The sequence below is a fragment of the Capricornis sumatraensis genome, chromosome 12 (assembly GCF_032405125.1).
Source record: "Capricornis sumatraensis isolate serow.1 chromosome 12, serow.2, whole genome shotgun sequence".
Taxonomy (NCBI): Eukaryota; Metazoa; Chordata; class Mammalia; order Artiodactyla; family Bovidae; genus Capricornis; species Capricornis sumatraensis.
The window spans coordinates 17,656,787-17,671,128 of NC_091080.1; the positions used below are offsets into that span (position 1 = coordinate 17,656,787).

At 37.7% G+C, this 14,342-nt stretch overlaps 1 non-coding gene across 1 annotated transcript; it reads right to left on the reverse strand.

The window, feature by feature from the left end:
- Positions 1-12,328: 12,328 nt before the first annotated feature.
- On the reverse strand, positions 12,329-12,519 carry LOC138089391 (U2 spliceosomal RNA). The gene has a single exon (XR_011145816.1). It is a non-coding gene; the product is annotated as a U2 spliceosomal RNA (small nuclear RNA).
- Between the last annotated feature and the right edge of the window lie 1,823 nt (positions 12,520-14,342).

The window sequence follows — 14,342 nt, forward strand, 5'->3', positions numbered from 1 at the left end:
AGAAACTGTTGAAACTATTTCCCATTGATCATCAGAATCAATGACCATGATAGGTTTATTAACACTTTTACTTCACTGTTATGGCAGAGCATGAAGGAAAAACATAAAGCTGAACAAGACTAGTCACAGTTTCAAGTTCAGAGGGAATAAAGTTTGAATGTGGAAGTATTGGTCCTTTAGGAACTAAGGCCTTCAAAGGACAGTCCATGATTTGGAGCATGTTGCGAAAGTATAAGAGTGTCATGATGAAAAAAAAAAATTCATACATTTATTCACTGGCTCAATTTTTTTCAGTTTAATGAGAAGGAGCACCACATAATAGCCACTAGATCATGAAGAAAGCCATTTCTTCCTGTACAGCTGTCCCATCAAGCAATGTGTTCAATTCTAACTGGTGTCATATTTGAGTATTCAGTTGATTTGTCCTTTCTTCTATAAAGCCAGTTACTAAGTGACTAAATGTCACTAAGTGAACAATTTCCAGTTCCCTAAGAAGCCAGTGAAACCTTTAGTGCCAGTATAAATACATATTATATTGCTATTCTTTTAAGCATAGGAACTGCCTGGCCTCTATTTACTGGCAGAATTTACTGTCCCCTCAGGACCATCCATTAAAAGGATTTTTCAGAATTATTTTTCCTAAATGTACCCAATGTAAACTCATTTTAAATAAAAATTTGAAGAAAATATTGGTGGAGAGTTCTGACAAAACGTGGTCCACTGGAAAAGGGAATGGCAAATACTTCAGTATTCTTGCCTTGAGAACCGCACGAACAGTATGAAAAGGCAAAAAGATAGGACACTGAAAGATGAACTCCCCAGGTCAGTAGGTGCCCAATATACTACTGGAGATCAGTGGAGAAACAACTCCAGAAAGACTGAAGAGAAGAAGCTAAAGCAAAAACAATGCCCAATTGTGGATGGGACTGGTGATGGAAGCAAGGTTCAATTCTGTAAAGAACAATACTGCATAGAAACCTGGAATGTTAGGTCCATGAATCAAGGTGAATTGGAAGTGGTCAAACAGGAGATGGCAAGAGTGAATGTCAACATTGCAGGAATCAGTGAACTAAAATGCACTGAAATGGACAAATTTTATTCAGATGACCTTTATCTACTACTGTGGGCAAGAATCCCTTAGAAGAAATGGAGTAGCCCTCATAGTCAACAAAAGAGTCCAAAATGTAGTCCTTGGGTGCAAACTCAAAAACAATAGAATGATCTCTGTTCCTTTTCAAGGCAAAATAGACAACATAATGGTGAACTGTCTTCTGAAAGATAAGTAAAGTATAAATATATATATGTACAATCTAAGGTAAAAATAAATGACACCAGTTAATGAAATTGTGTTCAATTTCATTGATTAAAAGAGGAACATATTTTTTAAATACTAGATATGATGTTTTCAAGTACCAGATTGGAGTTGCTTAAATATAAACTGATGATTTTCAATGCAAAGGGAATTAATGCTTCCATAAATTTATTTTAAGTCATGTGTGAATATAAATATCTGTGAAAATATGATGCATCAGTTCAGTCGCTCAGTCGTGTCTGACTCTTTGTGGCCCCATGAATCACAGCATGCCAGCCCTCCCTGTCCATCACCAACTCCTGGAATCACTCAGATTCATGTCCATCGAGTCAGTGATGCCATCCAGTCATCTCATCCTCTGGCGTCCCCTTCTCCTCCTGCCCCCAATCCCTCCCAGCATCAAAGTCTTTTCCAGTGAGTCAACTCTTTGCATGAGGTGGCCAATACTGGAGTTTCAGCTTTAGCATCAGTCCTTCCAAAGAAATCTCGGGGCTGATTTTCTTCAGAATGGACTGGTTGGATCTGCTTGCAGTCCAAGGGACTCTCAAGAGTCTTCTCCAACACCACAGTTCAAAAGCATCAATTCTTCGGTGCTCAGCCTTCTTCACAGTCCAACTCTCACATCCATACATGACCAGTGGAAAAGCCATAGCCTTGACTAGACATACATATATATATTTACTGCAAGTCTGTTTGTAATTTCAAATTATTCAGAAAGGGCCAAATTGACTATCAAGGAGAGATCTATCAAACTAATGGTATAGATATGATTTGGACATCTATGTCCTGCCTGCTTCTATATATAACACTTTATTGAGACACACCACATCAATTTACTTGCATACTGTCTATGACTGTTTTCACAATACAATGATGCTGTTGAGTAGCCATGACAAGAACCATTTAAACCAAAAATTCTAAAGCATTTAATAGCTGACCATTTGTATAAAAGTCTGTAGACCATGGCTATAGATTCATATCTGAGACTGCTATGCAGCACTTCTAGGGAATAAATTAACCATCTTGAAATGGATCATTCTATATGACATATTGTGAAAAAGGAAAAATGAAAAATATGCACATATGAAAGTATATATTTTCATATCACATACATATGGGTAATACATAAATGTATGCATCTGTTGTCTTCAAATTTTATACATAAAAGCATGTCAACTGCATATGAAAAAGCTTTATAACTAAATGGATTTAATCATAAAATAATAAAATGTTTGATAACTAAGATATATTTTGTATTAGAATGTATACTTTTCTGTATTCTTCACTTTTTATTTATGCTTTATCTCATTTTAGTAAAGATAAATCCTGGGCACTTTCAGTTTATTTGTCTGTTGTATTATGAATAAGATTCATAGCCCACTGATATAACAGGTTTTATAATGCTTACATTGTTACTTGAGAAATTCAAGAAGTATGATTTTCAGTTATTCACAATATTGCTATAAATATGTATCTCCCAATAAAGCAAAAAAGCAAGATTTTGTGTACAATATGGCCAGATACTCAACGGACATGAATTTGAGCAAACTCCAGGAGACAGTGGAGGACAGAGCAGCCTGGTGATCTGCAGTCCATGGGGTTGCAAAGAATTTGACACAAATTAGTGACTGAAAAGAAGTGACTAAGTGACTGAACAGAACACAGATTAGTAACAGAAGCAGAAGATATTAAGAAGAGGTGGCAAGAATACACAGAAGAACTGTATGAAAAAGATCTTCAGGACCCAAATAATCACAATGGTGTGATCAATCGCCTAGACTCAGACATCCTGGAATGTGAAATCAAGTGGGCCTTAGGAAGCATCGCTATGAACAAAGCTAGTAGAGGTGATGGAATTCCAGTCGAGCCATTTCAAATCCTAAAAGATGATGCTGTGAAAATGCTGTACTCAGTATGCCAGCAAATTTGGAAAACTCAAGACTGGCTACAGGACTGGAAAAGGTCAATTTTCATTCCAATCCCAAAGAAAGGCAACACCAAAGAACACTCAAACTATCGCACAAATGCACTCATCTCACACGCCAGCTAAAAATTTTCCAAGCCAGTCTTCAGCAATATGTGAACCGTGAACTTCCAGATTTTCCAGCTGGTTTTAGAAAAGGCAGAGGAACCAGAGATCAAATTGCCAACATCCATTGGATCATCAAAAAAGCAAGAGAATTCTAGAAAAAACCTATTTCTGCTTTATTGACTATGCCAAATCCTTGGACTGTGTGGATCACAACAAACTGAGAAATTCTTCAAGAGATGGGAATACCAGACCACCTAACCTGTCTCTTGAGAAATCTGTATGCAACATCAGGAAGCAACAGTTAGAACTTGACATGGAACAACAAACAGGTTCCAAATAGGAAAAGGAGTACGTCAGGGCAGGTTGTTTACTTAACTTATATGCAGAGTACATCATGAGAAACACTGGGCTGGGGGAAGCACAAGCTGGAATCAGGATTGCTGGGAGAAATATCAATAAGCTCAGATTATAGATAACACCACCCATAAGGCAGAAAGTGAAGAAGAACTAAAGAGCTTCTGGATGAAAGTGAAAGAAGAGAGTGAAAATGTTGGCTTAAAGCTCAATATTCAAAAACTAAGATCATGGCATCCGGTCCCATCACTTCATGGGAAATAGATGAAGAGACAATGGAAACATTGAGAGATTTTATATTCTTGGGCTCCAAAATCACTGCAGATGGTAACTGCAGCCATGAAATTAAAAGATGCTTACTTATTGGAAGAAAAGCTATGACCAACCCAGATAGCATATTTAAAAAGCAGACACATTACTTTGGCAACAAAGGTCAGTCTAGTCGAGGCTATGTTTTTTCCAGTAGTCAGGTATGATGTGACAGTTGGACTATAAAGAAAGCTGAGCACTGAAGAATTGATGCTTTTGAACTGTGGTGTTGGAGAAGACTCTTGAGAGTCCCTTTGACTGCAAGGAGATCCAACCAGTCCATCCTAAAGGAAATCAGTGCTGAAAATTCATTGGAAGGACTGATGTTGAAGCTCACACTCCAATACTTTGGCCACCTGATGTGAAGAGCTGACTCATTTGAAAAGACCCTGGTGCTGGGAAAGAGTGAGGGTGGGAAGAGGGGAAAACTGGGGATGAGATGGTTGGATGGCATCACAAATTCAATGGACATTAGTTTGGGTAAACTCCTGGAGCTGGTGACTGACAGGGAGGCTTGGCAAGTTTCAGTCCATGTGGTTGCAAAAAGTCAGACACAACTGAGCAATTGAACTGAACTGAACTATTGACTGAACAACAACATGGCCTCTTTATTCATTTTAAAGAGATGCTGACCTGTCTCTTAAGAAACCTGTATGCAAGTCAGGAAGCAACAATTAGAACTGGACATGGAACAACAGACTGGTTCCAAATAGGAAAAGGTGTATGTTAGGGCATGCTTCCAGGTAAGGTGGCCTGGAATTCCATCTCTTTAGGAATTTTCCATAGTTTGTTGTAGTCCACACAGTCAAAGGGCTTCGCTGGTGGCTCAGATGGTAAAGAATCTGTCTGCAATGTGGGATACCTGAGTTTGATCCCTGGCTTGGGAAGATCCCTTGGAGAAGGGAATGTTTACCCATTCCAGTATTCTTGCCAAGAAAATTCCATGGACAGAGACCCCTGGAAAGCTAGTTCATGGTGTCACAAAGAGTCGAACATGAATGAGTGACTAACACTTGCATTTTCACATAGTCAAAGGCTTTAGCATAGTCATTAAAGCAGAAGTAGATTTTTTTTTGGGGGGGGGGAATTTTTTTTTTTTTTCTTTTTCTATGATCCAATGAATATTGGTAATTTGATCTCTGGTTCCTCTATATTTTCTAAATCCAGCTTGTACATCTGGAATTTTTTGGTTCACGTACTGTTGAAGCCTAGCTTGGAGGACTTTGACCATTATTTTGCAAGCCTGTGAAATGAGTACAATTGTATGATAGTTTGAACAATCATTGGAATTCTCTTTCTTTGAGATTGGAATAAAAACTGACCTTTTCCAGTCCTGTGGCCACTAATGGATTTTCCGAATTTGCTGATGTATTGAATGCAGCACTTTAACAGCATCATCTTTTAGGATTTGAAGTAGCTCAGTTGGAATTTCATCACCTTCATTAGCTCTGTTGTTTTTAACGTTCCCTAAGGCTCCCTTGACTTCACACTCCAGATCATCTGGCTGTAGGGGAGTGACCACACCACTGTGGTTATGCAGGTCTTTAAGACCATTTTAGCATATTTCTTTTGTGTATTCTTGCCACCACCACTTTTTAATTTCTTCTGCTTCTGTTAGGTCCTTGCCACTTCTGTTACTTTTTGTGCCCATCTTTGCATGAAATATTCCCTAGTATCTTTAATTTTCTTTACAAGATCTCTAGTTTATCCTATTCTCTTGTTTTCTTCTACTGCACTGTTCATTTAAGAAGTTTTCTTATCTCTTTGCTATTCTTTAGAACTAAGCATTTAATTGGATATAGCTTCCCTTTTCTCCTTAGCCTTTCACTTCTCTGCTATTCTCAGCTGTTTGTAAGGCCTCCTCAGACTCCCACTTTACTTTCTTGCATTTCTTCTTCTTGGGGATGATTTTGGTTACAACTTCTGATACAATGTCATGAACCTCCATCCATAGATCTTCAGGCCCTCTGTCTATCAGATCTAATCCCTTTAATCTATTTGCCACTTCTGCTGTATAATCATAAGGGATTTGTTGTTTTATGATCCATGTCATACCTGAATTATCTAGTGGTTTCTCTACTTTCTTTAATTTAAGCCTAAATTTTGCAATAAAGAGCCAATGATCTGAGCCAAAGTCAGCTCCCAGTCTTGTTTGTGCTGTCTGTATAGAGTTCTATCTTCAGCTGCAAAGAATGCAATCAAATTATTTTTGGTGTTGACCATCTAGGGTTGTCCATGTGTAGAGTCATCTCTTGTGTTGTTGGACGAGGGTTCTTGCCATAATCAATATGTTCTCTTGGCAAAAGTCTCTTAACCTTTGCCCTGCTTCATTTTGTTCTCCAACCCCAAAGTTTCCTGTTACTCCATATGTTTCTTGACTTCCTACTTTTGTATTCCAAATCTCTATAATGAAAAGGACATAATTTTCTGATGTTAGTTCTGTAAAGTCTTGTAGATCTTCATAGAACCATTCAAATTAAGCTTCCTGACATTAGTGTTTGGGACATAAACTTGAATTACTATGATGTTGAATGGTTTGCCTTGGAAACAAACCAAGATCATTCAGTTATTTTTGAGATTGCACCCAAGTTCTGCACCTCAGTCTCTTGTTAAGTATGAGGGCTACTTCATTTCTTCTAAGGAATTCTTACCCACAGTAGTAGATGCAATGGTCATCTTAATTAAATTTGTCCATTCCTATCCACTTTAGTTCACCAGTTCCTAAAGTGTGTATTTTCAGTCTTGTCATCTCCTGCTTGACCATGTCATGTTTACCTTTATTCCTGGACCAAACATTTCAGCTTCCTATGCAATATTGATCTTTTTAGCATCAGACTTTACTTTCATCACCAGACACATCCACAGCTGAGTGTTATTTCTGAAGACCCAGGTTCTTCATTTTTTCCGGAGCTATTTTCTGCTCTTCCACAATAGTATAGTGGGCATCTACCAACTTTTGGACAGGGGGCTCATCTTCTGATGGCAAATCTTTTTGCTTTCCTTACTTTTCATGGGACTGTTCATGCAACTAGCTGTTGAACAACCATCTACAGTAGGATGTTGGAATCCACCAAATAAAAGATACCCTATTTTCAAGGACAAAGGAGAAGCTGTGATGAGATGGTAGGAGGAGCACAATAAAATAAAATCCATACCTGTTGGATGGGTACCCATAAACTAGAGTTTAATAATACCAAAGAAGTTCTTGCACTCTTGGGAAGGTTCTAGGCATCACATCAGACTTCCCAACCTGGGGATTCAGCAAAGGGACTGGGAATCTGACTTTGAAGGGCAACAGGATTTAATTACAGAACTTCCATAGGACTGGGGAAAACAGAGACTTTTGGAAAGCAAAAAGAAAACCTTGTGCATACCAAGAGAAAGGACTGATGACCCCACAAGAAATTGAGCCAGACCTACTTATGAGTGTTTGAGGGTCTTCTGCAGAGACGTGGATCAGCTGTGACCTACCATGGGGACAGAGGCACTGAGAGCAGCTGTCCTAGGAGGCCAGGTTGGCATAATCCCTTTTGGAAGTCATCCAAATGATAGAGATTATAGACGTCAGAATTGGGTTGCCTCAGGTAAAATATCTAGCAGGGAGGGAGCAGTGTTCCACCCATCAGCAGACAATTGGATTAACTATTTACTGAGTATGGCCCTGTTCACCAGGGCAAGACCAAGGTTTCCCCACAGCCAGTCCCTCCCATGAAGAAGCTTGCACAAGACTCTTATTCTCATTCATCAGAGGGCAGACAGAAGAAACAAGAACCATAATCACCCAGTCTCTGGAACAAAAAACACAACCATAGAAAGCTAACCAAACTGATCACATGGATCACAGCCTTGTATAGCTTTGAGCCATGCCATGCAGAGCCACCTAAGACAGATGGGTCATGGTGGAGAGGGTTTTTTACAAAATGTGGTCCACAGGAGAAAGAGAGAACCCCATGAACAGAACAAAAATACATATAATTGATTGTAGTTAAGCATATAAAAACAGACACAAGCAAGTCACAACTTTCAAAATCATGCAGAAAAGCTTAACACAAGGTCACTACAACTGACCTTCTTCAGTAGATATTTATAACTAATATATATACTATAAGCAGAGAAGGCAATAGCACCCCACTCCAGTACTCTTGCCTGGAAAATCCCAAGGACGGAGGAGCCTGGTAGGCTGCAGTTCATTGGGTCGTAAAGAGTCGGACATGATGAGCGACTTCACTGTCACTTTTCACTTTCATGCATTGGAGAAGGTAACGATGGCAATCCACTCCCGTGTTCTTGCCTGGAGAATCCCAGCGACAGGGGAGCCTGATGGGCTGCCATCTATGGGGTTGCACAGAGTCAAACACAACTGAAGCGATTCAGCAGCAGCAGCATCATATACTATAAGAATGAAGTAAGTGGATTACACTCATGAGAAGTAATGTTATTTCTCCAGATTTAACTTGGAATCATAGCTCACCAAGTGGTGGAATTAGAAAAAAAATGCAGTGATTGTGCTTATTGATATTTCAATATGATCTTTTGGGTAATAATCAGTTCCAAGTTTAAAACCAGTGCAAACTTTCCTGTCAATTCAAGATGCTGCCACAGGAGTAATTAATTCTCTTTCTATATTTATATTACAGTTCAGAAATTAACACAAAGACCTATTAAAATCTATTTTCAGGTATTTTAGCTTTATATCTATTGAAATCAGTTGTATAATCAAATTGTCAAAAAATCCCACATCATTTGAGATCAAAATATTAAGCTTTAAATGAAATTTGAATTTAAATACCCTTACAGTCAGTCAGTTCATTCATTCAGTCATGTCTGACTCTTTGCAACCTCATGGACTGCAACATGCCAGGCTTCCCTGTCCATCACAAAATCCTACAGCTTGGTCAGACTCATGTCCATTGACTCAGTGATGCCATCCAACCATCTCATCCTCTGTTGTCCCCTTCTTCACCTGTCCCTAATCTTTCCCAGCATCAGTCTTCTCCAGTGAATCAGTTCTTCACATCAGGTGGCCAAAATATTAAGACTCCAGCTTCAGCATCAGTCCTTCCAATGAATATTCAGGACTGATTTCCTTTACGATTGACTGGTTTGATCTTGCAGTCCAAGAGACTCTCAAAAGTCTTCTCCAACACCACAGTTCAAAAGCATCAATTCTTTGGTGCTCAGCTCTCTTTATGGTCCAGTTCTCACATCTATACATGACTACTGGAAAAACCATAGCTTTGACTAGACGGACCTTTGTTGGCTAAGTAATATCTGTGCTTTTAATATACTGTCTAGGTTTACTAGTTTTTTTTCCGAGGAGCAAGCATCTTTTAATTTTATGGCTGCAGCCACCATCTACAGTGATTGTGGAGCCCATGAAAATAAAGTCCGACACTTTCCATCATCTTCCCATTTATTTGCCATGAAGTAATGGGATCAGGCACCATGATCTCAGTTTTTTGAATGCTGAGTTTTAAGCCAGCTTTTTCCCTCTCCTCTTTTACTTTCATCAAAAGGCTCTTTATTTCTCCTTTGCTTTCTGAGTAAAGGTGTTGTCATTTGCATATCTGAGGTTACTGGTATTTCTCCCAGCAATCTTTACTCCAATTGACTCCCAGAAATGCACTTTACATTTAGTCTATATAGAGGGATGTTTGTAATTTAGCAATTTAGCAATTGTAACTTAGCAATTTAGCAATTTTAGTTTGTAATCAAAGCTACTTATTGATTTAATATACCTAACTCAATATATATGATGAAAAAGCTAGTAAGGATCGTTTGCCACAGGGATGCATCACTAATCTACCTTTCAGATTGTATAGAAATAACTACGCCCACATTCTTCTTCATTTTTACTTAAGAATATTGAGAAGCAGTAATAAGTAACAAGACAACATCAGAAGTGCTTATAATATTGAAAAATAAATGTTAGACTAGTCCATAAAAGTTCAAAGGTCCTTGGCATCATTTTTCAACTCAATACCAGTTAGCAAAAGAATGGATCATATATGAGCAGACCATATATGAGACAAATACAATATAAACTTTATTTTGCTTATTAATAATAAAGACTAAAATAAAATTAAACTAAATTCATTTCTGACTGCTTTCTAGGTAGAGATATATTTGATTTAATATTTGAAGTGTTATCTCATTCCTGAGTCTTTTTTTCTTTTTTTGATTCTTTCTCTTGTGTGTTATCTCATGTTTCATTAAATAATTTTATTAACAACTTCACTCATTTGCTATAGAAGCTAATAATTTTAAATCTGTTGTGTGAGAAGATCTGTTTTTTAGCAAGTCTTCACATCCTATATGAACCAATGTTGTTCTATTTGGTTAAAACAAGCAAACAAGGAAATCTAAACATGCAGGGGGATTTGACCTCAATACTTTACTGTTGTTTAATTTTACATGTGACACTAGTTTTCTTCAGTATTTACAATGCATTTTTTTTTTTTCAGGATAGCTATTCTAACTTCACAGAATATATTATTCAATCACGTTTACTGTGTGTGCTTAGTTGCTCAGTCATATTCAACTCTTTGTGATCCTGTGGACTGTACCCTGCCAGATTCCTCTGTCCATGGGATCTCCAGGCAAGAGTACTAGATTGGGTTGCCATGCCCTTCTCCAGGGCATCTTCCTGACCCAGGGACTGAATCCGTGTCTCTTAAGTCTCCTGCATTGGCAGGTGAGTTCTTAAGTGAAGTCGCTCAGTCGTGTCTGACTCTTAGCAACCCCATGGACTGCAGCCTACCAGGCTCCTCCGTCCATGGGATTTTCCAGGCGAGAGTACTGGAGTGGGGTGCCATCGCCTTCTCCAGGTGGGTTCTTAACCAATGGCATAAACTAGGAAGCCTTGTTTTTTACTATAATGTCTTCAAATGTAGCGGCTTGTCCACAGACCAAATGTTCCAAAATCTAATTGCTTGGCTCTGTCTCCTTGTCTGCTATTCTTTCTGGTCTTTTTGTTTTGCATCTGTTTTTACTATCATGCTCAGTTTTGTTTATTGCCCAACACCTTCTCCTTACACAGAGTTTCTGCAATGGAAAAGAGTTCTGTCAATTGAGATTTAAGGCCTTCTAGAAGTTAAACTGCTCCACTAGTCCCTGCCACAAACTCGGCTGTCAGATGCTATTGCAGTAGGCAAAACCACTCCCTACTCTCTAGTTGGGGGTCACCAGGTCTCTGGTCTGCCAAGCCCTCTCTCACCTCTCTCTGCTCTCCTTTGTTCAGACATAAATAACACCTGTGTCTTGAGGCGGCTGCTTTGTCCCCAGCCAGCTCTTCGGAATGTTACTTTGGATGGTTTGCCATTTAGTTGAGTGTGAACACTGTTGATGAATTCAGGTCTTGCTGTTTAATTACTCTGTCTGATTTTAGGTCAGACTTGCGCAGAGTTAAAAAGCTGAAGTTATTACTACCATTTTCCTAAACTCTATGTTATTTTTTAATATTATTATGACTGGGATTATTTTTTCCTATTAAATTATGTACGGTATTTAAGAAATTTAATGATTTTCCATCAAACTGTATTAAACAATCTGAGTATTTTAATGTGTGTATATATGTGTTTAATTATTTATTTCTTTATTTGTGTTTTACAGGGAAAGACTATGCGGCTTCTCAGTATGTTTTCCTTATTTGGTTTGGGTCTATTCAGATTTTTAAATAATTTCTGTAAATTATCTTTAGCACAACATCCATTTTTGTTATTTGAAATTCCATCTACTGAAGTATCCTTTTTAATTTGAATAATAATTATGTTTTGTCTCCTAATTTAGTCAAGAAGTCAGCAGTTATTTCTTCATAAAGTTGAGTCTTGTATTCACATATTTCATGACAAATTCTTTTTGTTACTGTTATTGATTTTCATTCCATTAAGTCTTAATGGAATGAAACTATGTGTTACATGTTTTAATTTCTTTGTAGATTTCAAAAAACTAAATATACTTATTTTAATATTCTTTTTAAATTTTAAAAATACACCTTAAGACTTCCAAGACAGCAATTCTAACAAGACTCTTTTTTTAATACAGATATACATAGAAAATGAATAGACAAGATTGCATGTACCTTTATTTTATAAATATGGGCTTCAAATATTACCAAAGCCCATTGATATTTTTAAAGAGTAATTAATCACATAAAGTTTTTTTTTTTTTTTTTTCTTTTTTTTTCAACCCCCAACCGAGAACGCCACCGGAAGAAAAGAAAAGCTTTTAGCAGCGGCATGCTCCGGTGGGGGCTGAAGTATAAACCCACTAGCTCTCCTTCCGGAGAATCTACTTTTAGAGAGACACAGGTTATTCCCCAGAGGGGGTGCACCGTTCCTGGAAGTACTGCAATACCAGGTCGATGCGTGGAGTGGACGGAGCAAGCTCCTATTCCAACTCCCTGCTCCAAAAATCCATTTAATATATTGTCCTCGGATAGAGGACGTATCAGATATTAAACTGATAAGAACAGATACTACACTTGATCTTAGCCAAAAGGCCGAGAAGCGATCACACATAAAGTTTTGAGATTCTTCTCAAGGGTTTTATGATGTGACATTAGGTTGAAATGCTGCTCATATATGAGGAACTCTTAGGGTGAACAATTTTTTTTTTTAAAGTTTTAACTGCTGTATGGACAGGATGCCAAACAAATAGTTGACTTCATTTTCCCTTTTCAGTTACCTCTATGAACTAATGAACACAGTAAATTCACAGCTATTCTCCTGTGAAATTGACACTGCTCATCTTAAATGCTACTTTTAAAAAAATCCATCACAGCTTGCATAAATTACAGAGTCATACTGTTTGAAGATATGAAATTAGAACTCAGGAATTCCTCGCATTTAATTTTAAACTCAATGCTCCCAGAAGCACATCTTTTTGAATAGTCCATTAATCAGAAAAGCTAGAAACTATTCATCATAGTTCAGTGTAACAATTCTTTCATATGTTCCTATCTTTGTTGGGCTATACATTTTGAAAATTGCTTACTCTTGGGCATTTTCTCCATTTGAAGATAAAATATCATGCCATCAACCTAAAATCTCTGCTATAATGACCTGAAAATGTGCTGTTCATTTTTCAAGACATTCTGGAAAGCTGACAAGATCAAACAGTCAGCATTTGAACCATCACTAGCTTGGACGATTTGATTATTAAAACATATCTTCATCATTATAAAATTCATTCAGACACATGTAAAAGAAAAACAGCATTGTTTTTCTATTAGAAGAATAGAAATAACATAGTAAAGATAGCATGTGATGTTTCTAATTTCTCTGGCCTCTGAGGCTTCAAAGGCACCAAGGGAGAGGCGAGAACTATTTGGCAATCAGAAAGGGAGAAATGCACTTTAGTGATGATATAATTAATACCATGCTAAGGAAGAAAATTTCATTACATAATATCTTCTCCAGTCTTCAAACATGTTGTTTTCTTCCTTCCCTTGATAACATAGAGACTAGTTAAAAGAGATATTAATGGTGAAATCCCTTCTGACACTTCTTGCAAAACTCCTGTTAATAAAAAGGACTCCTTTCTTCTCTGGTGAAAATACTACTTGTGATTCTGTGTCAGGTGTATTTGATTACCTGAACTATAGTTTATGCCAAATCATAGCATCAAGAGAACCTTTATAATGTGTTTTCAACTAGTAGATTAGAGAGAGCGTCCCTGGTGGCTTAGTGGTAAAGAACCTGACTGTCAATGTAGGGAACATTAAGAGGTGTGGGTTTCATCCCTGGCTCAGGAAGTTCCCCTGGAGGAGAGTATGGGAACCCACTCCTATATTCTTGCCTGAGGAGTCCCATGGATAGAGGAGACTGGCAGGCTGCAGTCCATAGGGTCACAAAGAGTCAGGCACGACTGTATTTTCTTCAAACATTGGGATTAACAGACACATAGGGAGATAATTCAGACATGACACAGTATATCAATCATAAACCATCTTATAAGTGTCTCTGTTTTACATCAACAGATATACATCGGATCCAGTATTTGCTAATTCCTTTATTTACCTTTATTACTAATGATTTTAACAAGAAATTTTGCTTTGAGTTACTGCTTCTAATTGTGTGTGTGTGTGTGTGTGTGTGTGCACATGCATGCTCAGTACTGTCTGATTCTTTGCAACCCTATGGACTACAGCCCACTAGGCTCCTCTTTCCATGTAATTTCCCAGACACAAATACTGGAGTGAGTATTCCTATTATAATCTATTTATTGTATTTATATGTAATTTTTCTTACCTATTTCTGTTGTCATGGATAAATAAACAACTTTTAGCTCTTGGCTAACACTAAAAAAATACTAATGGTTACCAGAGGGAAGAGG